Source organism: Aulostomus chinensis, chromosome 14, assembly GCF_037954235.1.
Source record: "Aulostomus chinensis isolate RoL2024-O1b breed Wild chromosome 14, RoL_Achi_v1.0, whole genome shotgun sequence".
Taxonomy (NCBI): Eukaryota; Metazoa; Chordata; class Actinopteri; order Syngnathiformes; family Aulostomidae; genus Aulostomus; species Aulostomus chinensis.
The window spans coordinates 19,696,134-19,718,518 of record NC_141333.1 but is presented as its reverse complement, the minus strand read 5'-3'; the positions used below and the strand labels follow the sequence as shown (position 1 = coordinate 19,718,518).

Below are 22,385 nucleotides of genomic sequence, written 5' to 3'. Positions count from 1 at the left end.
TTGAAAGGCTTGACTAATAGTGGATTTTTAAAGGCATATACTGTACTGTAATAATGGTGGTTTGGAGAAGGAAAAAGCAGATAACGTGAGTCACTTGATTATTCAATACATCTTATAGCTAAACTACTGAAACTTTATGGATGTATTAAAAAACACGGACAATGTAATCATTTTTGCAAATTAGATGCAAATTGAATAATCTACTTCAGTTTGTGAGTGATCACACTGCATCATAAAGAGTTACATTTATGTAATGCAGCAATGCAGTTTTCTGAGTCTCTTGAAATGCTAAACTGATTTAATTTGTCAGGTATAAACCGCTCACTATACGTCTGTTCGGAATAATCATTTTCTTAATTTATTAGCCAGGTTCTGGCTTTAAGTATTCTGACATCAAAACATGCAGTTATTTAAAAAAGATGAGGAACAGACTTCATCAGTCATTCCATGTATTGTTTGTGGCAAAACGAGTATAAATGTAACTCTTAATTCAGGCAGGTTTCATATTATAGTTATTCTTTATAGTTGAAGAATCACACTGAGGCTGTGTAAATATGGGGGAAATACTGCTTAAATTCAGTAAGAGTTTATGGTTCTAACAGTAATGTGTTAAAAGTTCTCTTCAACTTAAGAACTGCTAACCACCACTGCTTGTCTATCAGTGCTGGTCTTGTCTGCCGTTGTATTTTGTTTTCTATCTTATACAGTATTAATCAGCAGAGCCAGTCGCTCTCCTATATTAGCACATATTAAAAATCTAAAGGGTTAGATTCTGCTAAAACAGCTGTGAGTTTAGCTCATGTCTTTTTCCGTACCTTCTAATGCCAAATACAAGCAGATAAACAACTATAAATTCACACAAAACAGAGGGAAAAGACAGAACTTTATTGGGGATGGGACTGATGATGTTCTGACCAAATCCTCAAAACAGTTCATATTAGTCCACAAACACTGTTTTATCATCAAGATTTTAATCAGAATCTTATCAAAACTGCTTTTTACTTTAATCTCGGTGCTCCTGGATTTCCATCAGTAGGATGGCCTTTCACTGCTAGCATGGAATAGTGATCACAATTTTCAGTGGCTTTGGATTTGAAAGGACTCCTTGACAGTCAGTATTGCGGGAGGAACTGTGCTGGTTAATGGCATGTGGGCAAACAACCTTTGCATTGGCAGGTCTAGAGAGATGGTTCTGTCGGAGCGCTGTATCACACAAGGAGTGCCCTCTCCATCGTGCACCCAGAGGACCTTGCGGTATTAGCAAGGCTGCTTTCATGAATATAAATGTGTTCCTGCTATTTAGCACTTGAAGTCATGCGCAGAAGTGCTGGCTAATTGAGACAGGTTCACCGGATGACACTGAGAAAATGGAAGGTTTTCCAGGATTTAAAATGAGACAGTTTTACGATGGTGTCCAGCCATAATGTTTTTGTCCCTTTTTTGTGAGGAAAAATATCTATCTAACCCTACCTACTTTATTTTACTACTGTCCACACGACCAGTCCATCAAATAAGTATTTTTCTTCTTTTTTCAGTGAGTTTTAAAGATACGACATAATAATGTTTGTGAATGAGAATTGTTAAAAAAAAAAAAAACAGGGACTTGAATGAATTGAAGAGGGACTTATCCAGCGCTTGTGTGTACAAGATTGATTTTTAAAGTTCAAAATAAATTATATTTGGCTGTTTATGTCAAACTGAATGAGGCTGTAATTTTGTTTTTTTTGTTTTGTTTTGAGGCTCCATAAAGAAAAAATGTCCAAGACAATAGTTGACAGACTGAAAGAAAAAAAACCATCATCATGCCTGAGAATGTGATCTTTCCTCTAATAAATCACTTCACAATGACAAATTGAATAATTCAGATTAATCTATAAACCTGGGATAAAAACCAATTTAGAATCCTCCATTACGCTACACATAATCAGTCACTAATGGCCACAATATGAGATGCAGCAGAAAACAAATCGTTCTTGAGTGAAAAACAGTAGTCCTGATTTGAGGCTGCTCACGATAAATGCAGACAAGGAGAGCTAATATGGCAGCTTTCATCACACGAGGAGGGTGGCACGTCGCAGTTACAGCTGACTCTGCACCTCTATTACATCACCTATGGGGACATCATGCGCTACACACACACACACACAAGTACACACACGAACATAGACACAAACACTCACACATGCTGGATCATTCAACAGGCCTGCTGAGGACACAAGCATAGCAGTGATAATACAGCATTACTGCAAACAAAAGAAGTACATACATGTAGGATAACTTGAATGACAAAACACATGTTAACTTGTCAGTTTGCACTGAACATTTAATTACAGAACACGCAATGCAAAACTCGAAATGACTAATTCAGCATGTCACTGGGGCTGTGTCACATTTCCCTTATAAGATGCATTTGGTATTTGGTCTGGAGATCGATGAGAGCAGCAGGAACATCCTTCATCAGGTGCTGTTGGGAGAATTTATTGACCTGCAAGCGGAAGACATTAATTTGACAGGTGTCAGCCTGCTGGCCACAATGCTCTGCTCTCAGCCAGCCGTGTTAGACACATCGCCAATGACAGATCACTGGATGTAACATGACCAACACCACCATGATGACCCATCTGGGGCCCTCCTTATTGTTATCTCCATCTCACCTGCCTCTCTTCAGCTTTGTGTACAGAGGGGTATGGTCTTCAAGCAATGACTGAGTTACATGGGAGGGAGATTGAGGGAGGGATATCTGTGTCTGGAATAAAGCATGCATGGTGCTAGCTAAAACACACACACACACACACACACACACACACACACACACACACACACACACACATATATATATATATATATATATATATATATATATATCCATCCATCCATCCATCCATCCATTGTCTTCCGCTTATTCCTGTTAAGGGTCGTGGGGGGGCTGGAGCCTATCCCAGCGGCTAGGGGCGAGAGGTGGGGTTCACCCTGGACAGGTCACCAGTCCATCACAGGGCCAACACATAGAGACAGACAACCATTCACACTCACAGTCACACCTACAGTCAACTTAAGAGTATCAATCAGCCTCGTCCCCTCTTGATGTCTTTGGACTGTGGGAGGAAGCTGGAGTACCAGAGAGAACCCACACAGGAACAGGGAGAACATGGAGACTCACACAGAAAGATCCTGTGATGGAGCTGGGACTCGAGCCTGCAACCTTCTTGCTGTGAGGCGACAGTGCTGATGTGCTGTGATGTTTTTTATATATATATATATATATATATATATATATATATATATATATATATATATATATATATATATATATATATATATAACATACATATATATATAAAACATACATATATATATATATATAAAACATACATACACACATACATATATACATATATACATATGTACACATATATTCACATATATATACACAAACACACACATATATATATATATATATATATATATATATATACATACATATATATACACACACACACACACACACACACACACACACACACAAAACATTTTCCATCCATAACAGGGGCTCTGATGCTCACTTGTCTTCTTCCTCCCTCTTTCCACTTAGTGGACAGTGTCAGAATGCTGGACTTAGGGTGAAACCCTCCATGCATGGTAAGGAGCCTTCTGGTCTCGACATCTGTGGCCTCTTTCTCCTCCTTTGGCTTTTGATCCCAGCGGGGTCTCCGTACATGTTGATGGCTTGGACCTTGTTCTTACTGTTCAGCAGCCAGTCTTACTCTCTGGAGGTATTTGGTAGTGGTTGACTTCCTTGCTGCCTCCTCATGGTTTCCATTAGCCTGTGGGATCCCAAGGTACTTGTAGCTGCTCTGGATGTCACCTATATTCCCTTCTGGTAGGTCACCTCCTTCAGTTCTGATCATCTTGCCTCTTCTTATACCATACGGCCACATTTGTCCAATCCGAATGACAACCCTATGTCTTGCTGTAGAACAGGAAGACAGAACTCTCACTACAAAATAAAACAGGAACATGAGACAAGGATCATGACAGGAGATGAATTGTAGAGGAATTGGAGCACAACACACATATCACTGCACAAAAACTTTAAGACCTCAATCTATATAAAAAAATCAAAGTTTCCTTTGGCCACTGGATGGTGCTATTTCTGGTATACCTAAATACAATGGATTCTTCCTTGGCCCATGTAACACACCTCCAAGTTAGGTGAAAATACACAACAAATGTATATGTGCTTTCGTTAATTCTGAAGTGTACCATTATTACGATCAACCTGTAATAATTGTGACTGTTTGTGATAGCTGTATCAAGCAATTGAGTGTGTGATTCCATTTCGCCCTGGGCTCGATCCCTTGGTGACAAATAAACTGAGTCTGAGTCTGAAATAGGCCTAATAATTTTTCATAATCCTGCTGACAATATGTGTCCAGCAAAAACGTGACCTCTTTGTTGGAGGAAATAGCAATCATCAGTACAGAACATTCCTTGGAATATGCTGCTTCTGTCAATTAGATGTCAGTTTGTCTGTGAATAGATTTCTCTTGGTGGAAAGGATACCCAAGTGAGGTATGTTTGGATGTGGAGCATATCTAGATCTCACTACCTGACAGCAGCACCAGCTCTAACACACATGTGGTTATCATCTTCTTATCAAGCCCCACTGAGATGGTACATCCACAGACTATGTGGGTGTTAGGAAGCACTAGAAAACATCATCAGCATAGATCATCAGGTGTGTGTGTAGAGGGTGCTTCTGATTGCCACTAATGAACACATTTCAATTCCTGTGGATATTTTGATGGGTTTTCACTGTGTGAGAGGAGTTATACAGGATCTAGATGTGTTAGTCATCCAGCAGGTTCTGGGTTTAAATTGTGAGCATTAGTGGTGGAGCACATTGCTGGGCTACTTCGTTCCTACTTATCAAAATACTCATTGCGCATGTTGCCACCTGATTCTGAGCTTTCCACTGTCTGTCAGATAGGCTTAGCTGCCAATTTTCTAAAGATGGATTCCCTAATACATTAATATGCTGACTAAAGTGTGCAGTAATAAAAAAAGAAAATCTGCATACTGCCTTGGAAAAAAGTCAAGTCAAGTCAATTTTATTTTATTTTATAGTGCCAAATCAAAACAAAAGCTATCTCCTGACACTTGACAGTATAGAGCAGGTCCAGTACCACACTCCTTCAGTGAATTTACACCTAACAATTCTCCATGAGCAAGCACATCCTGCAACTGCGGCAACTAAAACCTTCCTTTTAGCAGGCAGGAACGTCGAGCAGATCCAGGCTCAGTGGAACAGCCATCTGCTTTGACTGGTTGGGGGGAAAGAGAGCAGGAGAGTGGGGCAGAGACAAAGGCAGAAACAGATAATGGAGGAAAAAAAGCCATCTTGCCTGGACCAGTTAATGCTGGCCGATACAATACAAGCTTTATTTGTTGGAATCATGTGAGTAATCTGATCAAACACAAGTAATTCACTCTAGTCTTGAAGAGGAGAGGAACAGACTTGTTACGCGTGTTAGTCAACTATTTGATTTGCATACATATTCTGCTAACAGATTTGCCAGCCACTTGGGGAAAAGAATGAGGTCACTGTGGGTAAATTCCCCCCAGAACAAGGTGTCATGTACATTGTGTGGTGTTTCTGGCTCAGTAAGGGTAATGATTAGTTGTGGTCAACTATCCATTCTCCAATGAAGCTTTAACAGCAAGAAAAATTTTGATAGATAGCATGGGTCCCACGAGCACTTAAAGTGTTCCAGAGCACCAGTTTTACAACAAATGTGTATATTTGCTGCACAGACTGCAGGCAGGTACAACCCAGCCACCACCACCACCCCCCCAAAAAAAAAAAATTAAATAAGAAGTTAAATCTTGAGTTATGTTCTGAACTTTTGTTCTTTTACGAATAGTTCTGCTGAAATAACAATAAGGCTACCTTATCTAACCTACCCCTGACACAGATAAATTAAAAAACTCAACTGACTTCTACCTTATCCAGTGCATATTTGTTGTTTCAATAGACAGTGACATGAAGTTTCAATTTTCAATCCAGTAGTTAACTTGCATAGGGTTGATACTCCTACAGTTAGAGGCTGTTGATGAGACCCAAACCATATATTGAAAGTGAACCCAAACAGTAAAGTTGTAGCCAGAAAGCCAAGGAGCTGAAAGTAGCTGTACTGTAGAGGTTGTAGAGTTCCAGCTGATATTCATCAGACAAGTATTGCCTGTTGCGATTAACATTATCTTTTTTGATTTCGAAAAGTTTTGATTGGAGCTGCTCGAAGAGTGAATATTTTGTTTTCAATATGTTGTGTATTCAAGCAGATCCCTGAAGTCAACAGCTGAGATATGGCACATGGTAGAATAGTTTCCACCAACGCATTATTGCAGAAAGAGAGATGATAAACATGTCACACCTTTGCTGTAAAAATCAACAAGTTTAGACTATCAAAGGCATGAAATCAGTACCAACTGGCCTTAAGCTGAGTTTGAGCATTACAAATGTTCAAAGCATTATAAATGTCACAAAGGTATGAATAATTTATTTTGACATTGACTAATTCAATTTCAGTGGGTGGATTTGTACAGCATTTTCAGAGCATTCCTGTAACATTTTACATGGTAAATATATTGAGAATACATTGTCCATTAAAAATGACCTAAATTCAAAAAAGTAAGAGTTTACCATTAAAAGAATGTATTTATGACGATGATACATTAAATCTAATCAAATCAGAAGCCTTTATAATCATTGTGTAGCATACAACGGAATTGGAGTGCAACTCCCTTGGTGCAATTTTTCAACCAACAGTTATTTAAAAAAAAATTCCGCACTATAAGGCGCACCCAAAAACGTTGAATTTTCTCAAAAACCGTGTATGTATGTGTATATGTGTGTGTATATGTGTGTATATATGTGTGTGTGTATATATATATATATGTGTACATATATATGTGTGTGTATATATATATATGTAAAATGCATTATATATATAAACACAAACGAAGCAACATATAAAAAATGAAACAGTGGTGTGCTATTTAAAATGGCACATAAAAAAGATAAAAGTTATTGCAATTGAAATGTAAATGACAATTACATTATTCTCTGTCGATTAGCAATGATATATCTATCTATCTATCTATATATAGCTATTGTTGAAGTTCGCCACTTCACCGGGTCCGTTGATGAGAAGAGATCAACCGGAGTCGTCAGCTTTTGACAAATCAAATATTTTGTGATGTGATTTGCCATTGTTTACCTTCTAGGTGTGCTTCAAATTCTTCCTGATACCACTCATTACTCATTTGGTCGTAGAAGAGGGTAACATGAGGTGGGTCGGGCGGAGGGACGTAGGGCTCGAGTAGGGAGATCCAGGGTTTCCACTGCAGGTAGGCAGACAGGAGGCTATTACATAGGGGGGTTTCTGGCTGTAACATACCCCAATAGATGTCCACCAGCTCGTCCTCCAGTGGCTTAAGAAGGTACTGCCCTGCTCCGTGGGTGTTAGGATTACATCGGAGGCATGCTCCGTCTGGTAGAGTCACAGTGAGTCCATCCGGACTGCACAGGATGGAGGCTCCTAGTTTGATGAGAAGATCTCGCCCCAACAGATTAACAGGTACACCCGGAGAGACAACAAGTGAATGCAAAAGAGTCTGTTTACCTAATTGGTTTTTCAGTGGTATTGTGACCGGCAGTTTCTGTCCAACCCTGTTCCTGTTGAACCCCAGTCTTCCCGGGTGGCGCCTTGTGTGTGTGGTCCACTCATCTTTAGACTGAGTTATGTATTCTCGAGGATGCTGGGACGAGGTCCAGGTTAGTTTAGGAATGACGGCCGTGTTAGGGAGTGGAAATTTGCTCCTAATAGCTTGCCCTAAGGGGTCTATGACTATTGTTAGTGGCATGTCATCAGGGTCTTCACTAGTGTCAGCGTCTAGTTCAATGTCTTTCAAGTCATGTCGGGACATGCAGCGGGATGCTACAGCTCTGAAATCACCGAGTGCTAGTTTCTGTCCAGCGGTTAACACATCTAATTTTGTCAACCAGAGTCCGCCTCCCTCTGCTGGTGGAGGCATTTTATCAACGATTGATTGCACATCACCCAACGCAAGAGGTTTGTATTTGTCACCTCTGCCCTCTCCCATTTGCAGCAAGGGGTATTGTTTGTGGCTGCGCAGTGTCATGTTAGATGTACTACGTGGTGGCCGTGTTTTGGATTTTGTGATAGCGGGTCCTGATGCCTCACTCCTGAGCTCTATCTCGTCGAGTGTTATGAAGTCCTTCTTCTCCTCACCATTTTCCTCCTTCTCCCAATATCCTGAGAGTGAGCCCATTACTTCAACTCGTTTTCCTTTCCCGGGTGGTTTTGCCATCGCCTCACGGGTCCAGAAGGATGGCGTTCGTGGGTCATTCATCTTCTCCCGCCGCACTATGTCATCGAACGCCTCACTCGCTTCTCCTTCTTCTGTGAACAGAAGCCCATACTGTGCGTGACCCGAATTTGTGCCTCGAGAACGTACACTTCTGGTGTCCTCTTCTCTCTTTCCAGGCAGGGTTGGTCGGGTTTGGAGCACAGTACTTGCTGCCCTAGGTGCGGTCGGGGCAGTGGATGTTTTCTCGGTCTCCACGATGAACCTGCCAGAGGTGACCTGTAACGCAGGATATAGTCCTGCTGGTGGAGCAGTTGGTTGACACCCACCTTTTTGATATGGTGGTGGGGCCTGCTGGTGCTGCGGGTCCTCTTTGGTGGGGAGGGTTTCTCGATTTGCATGTTCCACTCCCTGACAAAACACAGCCAGACCATACCAACCCCTTCTCTCTTCCTCATGTCTTTTCTCGTCTTTCCTCCACTTCTTCCTTTCCAATCGCCCTGCCTGATCACCCTTCTTTTTAGCCTCATCTCTCTTTTCCCTGTTCTCTCTCTCCTTCTCCCACAATAACTTACCAAATGCCATCCGGTCCTCTTTCCCTGCTCTGCCTTCTTTTAACACTTCCTCTATCCTTCTCTTTACCTCACTTCTTGCCTTTTCTGTGTCTTTATCTGAACCTACGTTCCAAATTACAACCAAAATATTTTTCATTTGCTGCCCCAGCGGCCTCCATTGTGTCCTTGGGCCCCAAACATCAACAATCTCTGTATCAACTTCTCCGTCCATCTGTCCCTGCCTAACGGTGAGATGTGCCAGTCAGTTTGTATGGAGTTCACCCGAGCAACTGACCCAGTCAAACAATATTGTCTTGTGAGGTTCTGTTCACTTCGTTAACACCGCTAGGTTTCCATGAAACAGAGACGTTATGTTTGAGACACACAAATCACTCTTTCCCTCGGAGAGACTTAAAATTTCCTGGTCCACTTTGACCACACAATATAAAATGTAATAGAATTCGGGGGTCCTGAATTCCCCGGGACTCCAACCCAGCACCTTATAGGACTTTGACCCAAGGCCCTATTCCCTCGTCAGAGAATAGTGGGGTTGCCAAACCAAGGACAATATCAACTCTTATTCACTCTTTTCATTCTTCACCATAGACTCCATAATTTGGAACTTAACACTAGGACACTGTTAACTCTTAATTTTGGTAAAATTCTCAAATGTGGTTTCTGCTTACCGTTTTCTGTTGGTCGACCAGAGTTCGTGGTGTCCTTTGTGCTCAGTCAAAACAGCCAAATTAAGACCTCACTCTCATCCCGGACGAGCCCCCAAATTGTTGAAGTTCGCCAACTTCACCGGGTCCGTTGATGAGAAGAGATCAACCGGAGTCGTCTGCTTTAGACAAATCAACACTTTATTTCACACCACAAAGCAGACACAGATATAACTGGAGACCCCACTACATGCACCTTGAGAGTGCAGCAGAGAGTCTGAATAAGATATCAACAAAGTGAATATATGCTTGAAGCTACACCTTTTTTGCATACATAATTTTACACTCATGCATATCACACTTCTTGATTAGTACTCCTGCCTCCTGCACACTCAGGTCGTCTTGTCCTGTTGTTTTCGTCAGTCAGCCTTGACAGTTCGGGGGCAACTAGCAGCCTGCACAACTTAATACAAACAATCACGTCATGTACTTATACATAATCAACTCCTGATATAATGGTGACATATGAACACAACATGATCAAAAGCTCATTTTCTCACACTATATACGGTATATCTATCTATCTATATATATCTATATACTGTATATCTGTCTATCTATCTATATCTAATGTGTATATATATATATGTATGTCTATCTATCTTTCTATATATATCTATATCTCTTTCTCTCTATATATATATATCTATGTATATGTGTAGTGATGCAGGTCATTTTGTTTTGTGGTTGTTGACTGCGGTGATCGCTCTAGGAAAGAAGTTATCTCTGAGTCTTTCCAGGCTTTGCGTGACCTGTAGTGCCCGATGGTAGCAGGTCAAACAGGTGATTGCGGGGGTGAACAGAGTCCTTGGTGATGTTGTCCGCTCTGCTGAGGTAGCGAGAGCTGGCAATGTTCTCCAGCCTGGGCAGAGCGCAACCAGTAATTTTCTGGGCTGTGCTCATGACCTGCTACAGTGCTCTTCTGTCTGCTGCTGAGAACCCTGCTTACCACGCTGTGATGCAGTACACTAGGATACTCTCTGTGGTGGCCCTGTTGAAGGTCACTAGCAGCTTCTCCTCCAGGTTGTTTCTCCTGAGTACTCTTATGAAGTGGAGACGCTACCTGGCCTTCCTTACCGCCGCCGTGGTGTTTGTAGTCCAGGAGAGGTCATCGGATGATAACACACGGACAGTGCCTTAGTGTGAATTATGTAACCCCGATTTAGATTTAGAGTACTAGAAAATACTGGTTTCACAGAATGCATCATGGTTTTCCGTACGGTAAGTTTTTGGCCGGTAGCCTATTCAGATTTCGGTTGCGCTCCCTGAACACATCATCTGCAGCTCTCGGGGTATGTGAGGTGACACAGGAAAAAAACAGGAGGGAAAAAGAGAAGGCAGAAAAACTCAATGCTGCCATGAAGTATTAACCATGAATGTATACCTACCTTTAAGACACTGAAGTCAGTCATAGGAGGGGTTCCATCGGAGCGTTTTCCCTAACCTTTTGAACTATTCTGACTGTTTTTTTTTTCTGAGGGACGATTTTGTCTGTGCCATGTGAGGAACTGCTTTACCGTGGTCAAGGATTTGATTGCTTTTCAATGCTTTCTGCCTGTCAGGATGTCGACACAAGGATGCTTGCCATACCAGGAGGGCGGTAGGAGCCAAAACAAAAGGGGCCTCACCTGTGATGTCTTTATCCATTTTTTTCCACTACTTTATTCCACCTGAAACTCAGGTTATTTTTTGTTCTTAGGCCCAGGACTAACCAATAAATGACAGTTGACAACCAAGAGAAACTGATAACTGAATAAAACTGACGTCATAAGGAGCTGAAGGTTGACAACCAACGAACATTCAAAGTAAAAGGGTTCAAACCAGTAAGGTCAACAACTTTAAGTGTATTAAGAGAGTGTAACTGAGAAACAGTGAAGTGGAACCGCATTTATTATTTTTTAGGCGGGGGGTTCACCCTGGATGGGTCGCCATTCCACCGCAGGGCCAGCACATATAGACAGACAAGCATTTGCTTTCAAAGCCACGCCTACGGTTAAAAAAGACCCTGCGCTCGAGCCAGTCCTTGAGCCTGGAACCTTCTTGCTGTGAGGTGACAGTGCTAACCACTGCACCACTGTACCAACCAGTGACAGTTAACTCAAAGAAATTTATCAGGGGACAGGAAACTGTCCTAAGTTTGAGTGATGATGTTGCTTGATATTTTATGCTGTTGATTTTCCAAGTGGTTTTCTTTTTACAAAGATGCTCAACATATTTTTCTCATGTTAACAGAACTAAGCACCTTTATGTCATTGCGCAGTCAGCCAAGTCTTTATTTTTATTTTTTTGGTGCAGAAACCTATATTTACCAGCAGACAGACAGGAAACAAGGGAGAGAGATGGGGGTGTGACAAGCAGCACAGGACCTCTGGCCAAGATTTGAACCCGGGTCAGCTGCGTGTGTGACATGTGCTCCAACCACTCAACCACCTCAGTGAGTCAGCCAAGTTTTTATTTTGAAAAATCATCCGCAATTCATAACATTTTTGTCCTGCATGACATTGTCGAAACTGAGGACAGTCTTGTGCAATGGATCAATTTAGATGTCTGTCCGAGGTATGATTATTAATTTAGTAAAAGCCTTAAAAGTGTGAAATTAGCCGAGAGGGTGGACTTGCCTTGGATTCTACAACACAGTCTGAAGTAAGAAGATATGAAATTCATCATGTATGTGTTTATATGAGGATAAATTTGTCAGTGTTTTAATTGAACCACCCAGCAGTGTTGGCACCTCTGTGTAAGGAGCTTTATTGAAGTACAGTAAGAGGCTGCAATTCTCAGTTCAGCTTAAAGACCAAAGTTGGAAGTTTGTAAACATGGAATCTAAAAAAAAAGGGATGTTTACAGATTTTGACCATTAAAAAAATAACAACTTGCCAGGTTACATTACATTAATATTAATTCTCCAAGTGCTGTCTTAAGTATTTGCAGAACTGTGTGGGAAGGAAAGTGTGCTGTGAAAGACAAGTGTTTATTAGTGGTAAAGCAGGTGTGATGGGCAGACTGTCAAGTTTCTGTGGATTGAACACAAGCACATAGAGTATTGTGTGTCGCTGTCAGAAAGCCACCAGGCAACCTTTAGACAGACCTTTAACTATCCACCAATGAACAGAGGCTGTATTTGTAATTAGAGAAAGAAAATGTTAATGCATTCTATGGAGGATAATGGCACTCTGTGCAGCATGCAGCCTGGACACAAATCCCAAGAGTGAAGAGTGACTTTGTGCATCTCATTACACAAGAGAACCACATTGATTAGTGCTAGTATGTACTCGATGTAAAATGTCTTATTTCTATTTACTAAACAATCACCATGAATAGCAGAATATTGATGTTGATATAGAAAAAAACAAGAAGCCTGGAATTTAAAAAAAAATGGTGTTAAACTGAGACCTCCCAAGGATATTTTAATGGACACATACCAGCTAAAATATAGGTCCTCAGATGCATCTCTTCTTCATCACTAGGTGAATCAAGAAATGCTATGAATACCAAAATATTAACAGATCAAAAAATGTAACAATAATAATCCAACTTTTTTGCCAGAAGTATGTTGTAAGGGGTTGGCAAGACATCCCATGGTGTATTTTGACAGCTCTGGTACCCGCTGGTGTAGTTTTGGACAAAATGTTTGAAAGGATGTCTGGATTCAAATTTGGTTTGGTCACATTTGGTGTCCACAAGCTACATTTTTAATTTCATTATTATGAAAAGGGTTAAGTTGAACTAAGAAGCATGTTTCATGAGATCACACACAAATTCATCTTGCAGGCTTCAGGTTATGTGCTTGTGTCAGCACCAAAAGTGGTTTCGGCAGCAGCAGGCCAACCTTTGAGGAGATATGGATGTGGTTTAGATTTGATTGTAGGGAGACTGTTGATGATTCTGCTGTTATACCAACTGACTGGCTTCGACTGTGGTTTGATTATCTGATTGGTTAATCTGTGTGGGTGGTGAAAGGCAGGTAGCTCATCCACTTGCCATGTATTTCTTGAAAGAACTGGCCCTTTTTCAAACAGTTTTTACTAAGGAGTTCCTAGGTGCTTCTCTCTAACAATTTGACATGTCAGCTATTATCAAGGTGCATAGCATAATGGCAGTCAGAAAAAAGGTAGGAGAGGCAGGATTAGGAAAGAGAAAAGAGCCAGGATATTGAATGACAACACTGGACAGCAAATCCATTTTACTAGAATCAGTAGCCACTGAGCTCTTCATTGATGTTTCCCTTATTGAAACAGAACTGAAGTTGATGGACATGGGAGAAACCATGTCACTGCAAAGCAATGCTGCATTCGGTGTGGTCATTTGGTGGCTGCAGTGCTAGCACGGCCATATACACAGTATAAAACATGGGTCAGCAGTGCTAGGTGGGGACTTATTTTGTCCACTACAAATGCAAGTGATAGATATTAAGGTCACCTTAGCTCCAAGTATCCATCATAACCCTGTAGTTGCACGGGTGGCAGTGGAAAAATTAGGATGTGCTTAGGACTGTATTTATAAAGTTAAAGTGCACCCTGACATTAAGCCAGTCTTGCAGAAACTTTACAGAACTTAACCAATCTCAGGTAGAGAAGCTATATCTAAAAAAAGAATTGAAGAAACTGACAAAGCAGGATGTCATTGAGTCAGTAGAGCAGGGGCTGGCGACTAAGTTTGTCCTCAGGCCACATATTTCTAAAGACATCAAACACACATTTATTTCTGCTGTGGACGGTGTTGATAAACACGCCCACCCATGTCTTGACGAACATTTCAAAGTCCTATCATGTTGTTTTGAGTGATCCCTCTGCTTTATTGTTTGATCAAGGAGAGAGAGATGGACAGAGAGTGATAAGCTGATGGGTAAGAGATATTAGCTCTTAATAAGAGAGCAAGTGGTGCAGCTGGCAATATTTTACGGGTGTTTAGTAATTGGAAATTAACAGCAGAAGAGAAAGAAATCACAACAATACAGACTGTGTGTTTCTTATCATAGCATAGAGGCACCTATGAAGAAAATCCAAGCGGTGGCAGAGAGCTATGCACAGTGCAGCAACATTCCAATACCAGGTGTCACATCTCAATATAGAGTGACCGGTGGGTCCCAACAGAACATTGACCGACACTGAGGTTTTTAGTCAGGTAATGGTGACAGTTTTGGAAGAACTAACTACTGGCAAGTCACCAGATGGTGTCATTACCTAAGTGAAAAAGTCCCTTATTCTGCCAGGTCCATTACCTGCCACGCAGACAAGCTGTTGGAAGGATTTCAAACCAGATGCTCATGTAGGCCATTCCAAACACAACAGGTTTTGAATTTTGTTCAGCACGATTTACAATAAAGGCTTTTAATTCATCTTGAAATGTTTGTGTTTTTACAGATGAGCAAATAAGTAAAGCAATTATTTTTTGAAGTCAGATTATCAAAATAATCAGGCATTCCAGGTGTGACGGTTCTGAGGTTAGCATTGGCCTATGGGCCACCAGTTGCTGACAGCTGCTTTAAAAGCATCTGAAGAGATTTCACCTGTCACTGCAAGGAAAGACAGACCAGATCCATGGCTGAGGAGGCCGAACAAGTCCGTGAAGATAGTTTCATTTCAAGTGCCATTCAGATTTGCATCTGCCCAGATGCTTACAGCAGAGGATATCATCTATCCATCTCAAGCACCTCAACTTATAGACCTGCCCAAAATGAGGTCATTCTTATGCCTCACATCATTGTGTTCAAATTCACACTAAACTTTGCTGTTGTTGCTGAGCCCCTAGTAGCACTATTGGGGCTTTGGTACTATGAAAAGACCTGCACTCTTGGTGTTTAACCCAGAACTGCCAACTGTTGTCAGAACAGATGCAAACTATGGGCTGTCCGCAGTCCAAACTCACATGCATTGAGATGGCTCAGCAAGAACTGCAATTTTCACATCAGACATGCTCAGTCAGAGAGAAAGTACTCCACTTTCAAAAAAGGAAGCCTAGAAATGCATGTAGTTGAAATGAAGTGGAGATCCTACTCATGAAGGAGGCATTTCACACTATGTACAGACAACATCAGAGCAGCAAAGGCGTGGTACCATTAAAGTATGATAACCAACACAAGCTGAGAGAATGTTACTGCAGACTGCTGGTCTTAAACTCCTGCCAACGTGAGAGCCTTACTTGAAGGACAACATGGAAGTAACTGATGTTCCCTTCAAGCTGGCCTATACGTATCAGCTAATAGCCTGCCTCCAAACTTAAAGCTATTCTTCAAATTCAGTATGAGCTCTTTCCGCAAAATTGCGTGGTATATGTCACATATAGACTCCTGGTGCCAGACAGTCTCCTGCCAAAGCTGATTTCACTCAGTCACCTGGGAATAGTGAGGAAACAGATATTTAGAGGTTCAGGTACAAACAGCCATTAAAGCATGCATCACATGACAAGTCTGTGGTCACACACACTCCTGTGCAACGGCCTCTGTCATATCTAGAGGGAGCATGGGAAAAAGTGGCAATTGATGTGGTGGAACCATAGACTATTGCTATGCAATTACTGATAATTACAGCAAGTGGCCATGAGATAAACTTTGTTCCATGTGTCACCTCACAGACTCTCATTCAGTTTTTTTTGTGCATTTGTAAGCAGAAAAGGTGACCCCAAAGAGTTGGTTTCAGCCAGTGGCTCTCAAATTGTGTCACAGCAGTTAAACACATTTCTCTAAGACAGAGGCATTGAGCAAAGGATCTCTTCTGTCTATTTTCAAAGGGTGAATGATGAGACTGAATATTTCAATCACGGCCTGAAGCGACCATTTACAGACTGCTTTGCTGGAATGGAAGCAATGGAAGAAGTCTATTGTTATGTAACATCCCACTCCTCATCTCAACACTCACCAGCTGAACTTTTGCATAGTGGACCCATGCTCACCAAATTTAAATGTGGAAGGACAGCCTCCTCCAACAAAATACTGACATTATTCCCAAGTTTTGTAGACCAGTTAATGTTATGGAAAGAAAGGGGCAGTATATTTCGCATTTAGGTTAGGGTTAGAACCAGAACCTTTTATTTTTATATATATATATATATATATATATATATATATATATATATATATATATATATATATATGTGTAATAACTGTGGTATGTGTGGTTTGAAAAATTGCACCTAAGGGAATTGGCAGGGATGTTGAGCAGCCCCTGATTTGAGCGGGAAAGCGGGGCAGAGTGAAAGACATAATGGAAAGAGACAGATAAAAGAGAAGGAAAGGGAGGGACAGATATAAAGACAGAGAAACGAAGAGAGAGAGAAAGGAGGGGAGAAAGATGAACAGAGAGAAAGAGAGGGATGGGGGACACAAACTATAACAGCAACTAGCTACCAATAATAACAACAACATCTACAGGGTACTCAAGCAAAAAAAAAAAAAAAAAATCAGCATGATATGAGCAATTATGTGCTAGCAAACGCAATGCTGATGTTAATGCTAGTACAGTATTGAGAATACTAATATGAATACATCTAGGAACTACGAATACTGATGCTAATTTCAGCTGTTTCCTCTTGCCTTGGAAACTGCATCAGTTACACCTGCCATACTTTAGGTGCCTGACCGTTCAGGCTCAGAGGAGTCCTGAGGGACTTAGTGTGTTGAGTTATCTCTTGCAGGGACTAAAGATTCTTGATGATGTTTTGATATTGATGAGTGTACGTGCAGGAGTTGAATATGTTAATGCCTGTTAATCTTCAAATAATGGAACCGACTGAATATAGAAAGAGGTTCCAGGCAGGTTCATGTTCTAATGCCTTGGTCATGTCTAAGAGACAATAGTAAGGAAAAGTATCTTTAATCATGATCAGAAACAGAATTAGAATCGGCATCAGCTATATTGCCAAGTACGTGCAGGAATTTTTCTCTGGTTTCTTGTATGCTGTGGAAGAGTTTAATAGAAGAGTTGAGAGACGCTGTTTCATTCTTAAAATGTTTGATTATTAAGATATATGATGTTTAATCCTGAATGCAAGGTGGAGATATCTGAATACAAGTGAGATGAATACTGAGGAGCAGCAGAGGAAAAATGTTTTTTATTACAGCAGAAGAAGAGAATGCAATACAGATAACATTACTTATTTGATGATCTTCTGCTTGTGGCCTTACGAGTTAATTATTTTTGTAACAAAGAGAAGTGTGTCTTATTTTGTGGCACAACATGATACGTTTGCAGAGAAGAGGGAACAGTTCCCTGAGTAGTAGAAGCGCTTAGCTTTCCCTTGCCTAATGACCCCAACCTAAAAGCTGTTTCAGTAAGTTTGAAAGTAGTACAAGAGAGTTGAGATTATGAAAATAAGGCATTAGTTATCATTGCAAAGCATGTGGTGTTGCATGACAAACAAGTGAAAAGAGCAGTGAACTAACCTGCATATGAGCAATTAATTTTTGTAATGTTTTTTTGAGGCTAACACAAAAATAAATAAACTTGTGGACTAATAGTCCCAATCCATTCTTTTTATGGCTCATAGTGGGTCTGCGTCACAGTGGGATAAGGCTTCTTCCGGTTGATGTGACTGTAGTGCCCGGGACCACAATGCATGTGCATGACACGCACATGACTTCTTTTAATTGCTGTGTGGGGTCCACACACACAATGTAGCACTTACCTACAAGCCAAACCTGCTTTGGCTGAGTTTGCTCTTGACAATGGTAGTCAATAAAATGAATGATACTTTAATATTACCGTACGATCAAGGGGAGTGTTGGGGAAGAAAGCTGGACTTTTTTTTCCTCTGAAATCCTGGATCTCTTTAATTTTGAATTTAACTTTGTTATTATTGTGTTGCGTCATTTCTTTCTTTGACTTAAACAGCAAGTGGACAAGCTGTTGCACAAAGTGCAAATTACACAGGAAAGGGCAGGCTCAGTGTGCTTTGCAGTGGAACAATCAATCTTAAAAGGGCAAGTGAGCATAAGACTGTCCTCAGGTAAGTGGGAGCATAAAGACAAAGGACAGAAAGAAACCTGTATAGCACTAGATGTTAAATAAGTGGAGAGGAGACCATGGTGTCCGTCAAGTCAGTCCTGAAATTCAAACCAAATATAGGAATACATACATTTCTACAGCAGTTGAGTGAGTGAACAGCCAACTGAAATGCAACTGAAAGATGTCAGGTTTTGTTTTGTTAGTTTTTGGCCCAGAAGCAGACAGAATAACTGGGTTGCAAACTGGTTTATTGCGAGTGAGCAGGTTGCAGGCTGAGCTAAAACACAGGTTTTGGAGGCGTTGGCTGATTGGCAAACTTGACGTAGAAGCTGCTTATCCTGGACGCAGAAAAGAGTTTTAACCAAGGAACCAACACATAGAACAATACTCTAAGGATTATTATTATTATGAGCATAGATTTAACAGCTTTGCTAAAAATCCTGTAAAGCCTGGATGATTAGCTAGGCTATATCTGCCGAGGGATGCTCAGCTGATGACAGTTAAGTGCACTGATGAGCTCGGCAAAGGAAACAAAACCCTGACATCATTCTGGAACACACATATAAACAAAGAAACAACCACAAAGTCAGACAGATAAGGGGTTAGATAGGAGTGAAAGTCACAGCATGAACTGTGACAAGAGGAGCAACAGATAGGCCACCAGAATGCATACATCATCCATAAACTCCTACAAACAGGACGAATTAGGGAAAGATGTCCCCATAAGTTACCGCTTGCATGACATCTTTCAATGTCGAAACAATGATGGATGATGCTATACAATGCTGTCAAATTGGAATGATTTGTGATGATATAATTTTTTTTAAAATTATTTAACTTTCAAATATTTATTTCAATGTTAACTATAACTGTTTGTGAAAAGGAGCTTTTTTCCTTAATATTCAGAAAGAGAAATCTCCACTTGGACACCGAACTTCCCATATTTATTCATTTCTTTATTCTGAAGGTTATATAACGATGGGTATTTATCATTCTGTATAATCTGATTCATAAAGTTTATTTTAAGATAATGTCCAAGTTCTTTAAATGTGAAGAAACAACAAAAAAACGTATCTCTTCAGTGATCAAGAGATATCCAAGATTCCCTCTGTACAAAGCCTAAACTATCAGAACGATTAAACAACCTGAAATAAGAACTGAATGGTACTGTTCTTAGCTGATGTCTCCTTGGCACCTTTAAACAAAGGATGTGAAATAAAACATGCAATATAACAAACACTTGCTTCGTGTAAGTAATTCGTAGTAAAGGTATAAGAGCGATTTCTACCCATTTCATCAACTGTCACACCTTAATAACATTTGCAGTATTGTAGAAAGGAATCTGTTGTCAGGAGTGGTGCATATCTTTAAAGTGTGTTGATTTGTGTGCTGTTATCATTCAGTCAGAAGGTTTGCATGTGCTGCCCTCTCCTAAAGGGGGTGTTAGAGATCTTTCCCGATGGAGAAAAGCCATTCAATGCTGACAGCTGCACAGCAGATAATTACACCCCAGTGTTTCCTCAAGACCTTTTCTGACCCTTTTTTTTCCCAACACCAGGCATCTCTACACTTACAGCATTCTTGGATATCACATTGTGTCTACATATATGATTTCAGAGGGTTATTAACAAGCAGCTCATATCACTCGTCACAGATGCCAAGTGGCTCTTTATAACTGAATGAAGGGGAGAGGTTTTACAGCCAATTTCCTAGGAGGCTCCTCGCTTTTAGTGGGAACTACAGATTGTTTGATGTGTCTTTTGACCCTGTAAAATTGCAGGAGTTCATTTTTTCTTAAATGATTAATCTCTATGAGAAACATGAGCTGGCAGGCTTTTGAAAATTTGCTCCATGATGTTGCATTGAAATGGATAGTCACACAGAGTACTGAAAGAGAAAGCTGTCCGTTGTTGCCGATGGATTGATTTTCATAAAGGAAATTTTAAAGTTAATCATCACCTCTTTGTGTGTGTGTGTGTGTGTGTGTGTGTGTGTGTGTGTGTAGTATAGAGGTTTGTTGCTGGATCAAATGTATAGAATTTTATGCTGTAATACAACTGTAAGTACAGACAGCTAGGGATGTCCACATCAACTGTTTAAGCAACCAATAAGATTTTAACCAGTTAATACGATGGCTGAAATGGTTATAAAAAAAGTGTCACTGCAGTTGCACTGAAGCTGCATATCAATTAATTCATTCAATCAACAACTTAGGTTACTTAGGCTAATAATCAGTAATTAGCACTGACTAATAGTTAATAACGGTAACAATAGCCATCCAAACAACTTGAAAACATTCAGACAGGCTTATTTTATAACATACAGACAGGACAAGGACATGGACATGGACAAAACATACATAAAGATTGCTAAGTCTATGGATGCCTCTTAATTCCTGTGGTTTGAATTCAAATTAGATTGCAATTGGAATATTTGCATAAAACCTCTCAGGGGTATTGTACTGCAAATTCATTGTCATTGTATCCTTCAGGTTTTTCTATACTAGTCCAATATTCAGAATTATATTAATAACAACAGGACCATAACAAAGTATAAAATGCTTCTTTAATTCCTTCGAATTGAACATCTCCTAATGTCTTTGGACAAACAATCATCCATGAGACTTAGGGGCTTTTGTGAAAGCAGGCCATAACTGATCATAACTGGAAAGATTGATGGTAGATTATGAAGTTAGTAAGGGAGAGAGTACAAGTGCATGTTGAAAGACTAATGAAACTCAGCTTTGGTGTCACCAATATGCTTTTGAGGTTGCTTTGGAAATGCATTTGGTTACAAAAGTTAAAAAGAATTAAAGCTGCAAGCAGCATTGTTAGGGCCTGAGCTCCCGAGCACCCATAGGCCACGTCGCTGACGTTGGCCCGAATCCAACGGTGTAATTGGCAAATCCCAAGGCCTTGTAGTTTCGGAGATAGAAGCCTCAGTGCGCTGCACAGTGTGACTGCAGAGCTGAGAGCAGAGTTGAGAGCCGGCCCTTTAAGAGCCCCTCCCTTCTCTGCTCGCTCTCTGCCATCTGTGTCAGAGTGGAGAGAGAGGAGGATTTGGCAGTTTTACTGTGACAAACAGTCATAACTCTGCATATGTTGGTCAAAAGTGGAATGTAAGACCACCTTTTTGTAGGTTTTTTTTGTCAAGAATCTAATGGTGTGTTTTTTGAAGGTGTGGGTGTGGTAGTTTTTAAGCTAGAAGTGTTTGTTTGAGAGTATGTACCATGAGGGCTGAGATTCTCCCCTTTTGGTTTCCATGACAACAGTAAACATTGTTGTCTGTTTTAGAGTGGAGAGCAGATGAAAATGGGACATTTTTAGTGTGTGAAAATCAAATAACTCTGCATATGCAGCTTCAAACTGCACTGTAATACCATATTTATGTAGGAATTTTTGCCAGGAATCCAGTGGTGTGTTCTGTTCAGTTGTGTGAGTTGTCGTGTAGACATGAGAAGCATTTGTTTGAGAGTGTGTACCATGAGAGGACATGGCCTCCCCATTGGTTTCCATTGTAACGTAAAACGTGTCCCCCGACTTTGACAGTTTATAAAACGGGAACCGAGTGAGTCATATGAAAACTTTCCCAAAAAACTTTGAAGAGTACAGTTGTGTGATTAATGTGGCCAAGTTTGGAAGCCATGCCATTAATGCCCTAGGACGAGATAGATTTTTTTGGGGGCAGTGAGAATTGTCCTGTTTTGGACAGTTTTGTCCATTTTGTGGACATTCTGTGGTAGATAGGTGAGAGGTCAGAGCGGGCTTTGCTTGATG

The 22,385-nt window shown here is 40.6% G+C and overlaps 1 protein-coding gene across 6 annotated transcripts in view; it reads left to right on the top strand.

Moving 5' to 3' along the window:
* Positions 1 to 22,385, top strand: part of ptprfa (protein tyrosine phosphatase receptor type Fa) — a 344,773-nt gene that overhangs the window by 50,111 nt on the left and 272,277 nt on the right. Inside the window, exon 3 of one of the 6 annotated variants that reach the window (XM_086224168.1) lies at positions 11,963 to 12,101. The exons of the other annotated variants lie outside the window; for them this stretch is intronic. The gene's annotated coding sequence lies outside the window, so the exon portion shown is untranslated. The remainder of the gene's footprint in view (positions 1 to 11,962; positions 12,102 to 22,385) is intronic. 6 annotated transcript variants of the gene reach the window in all.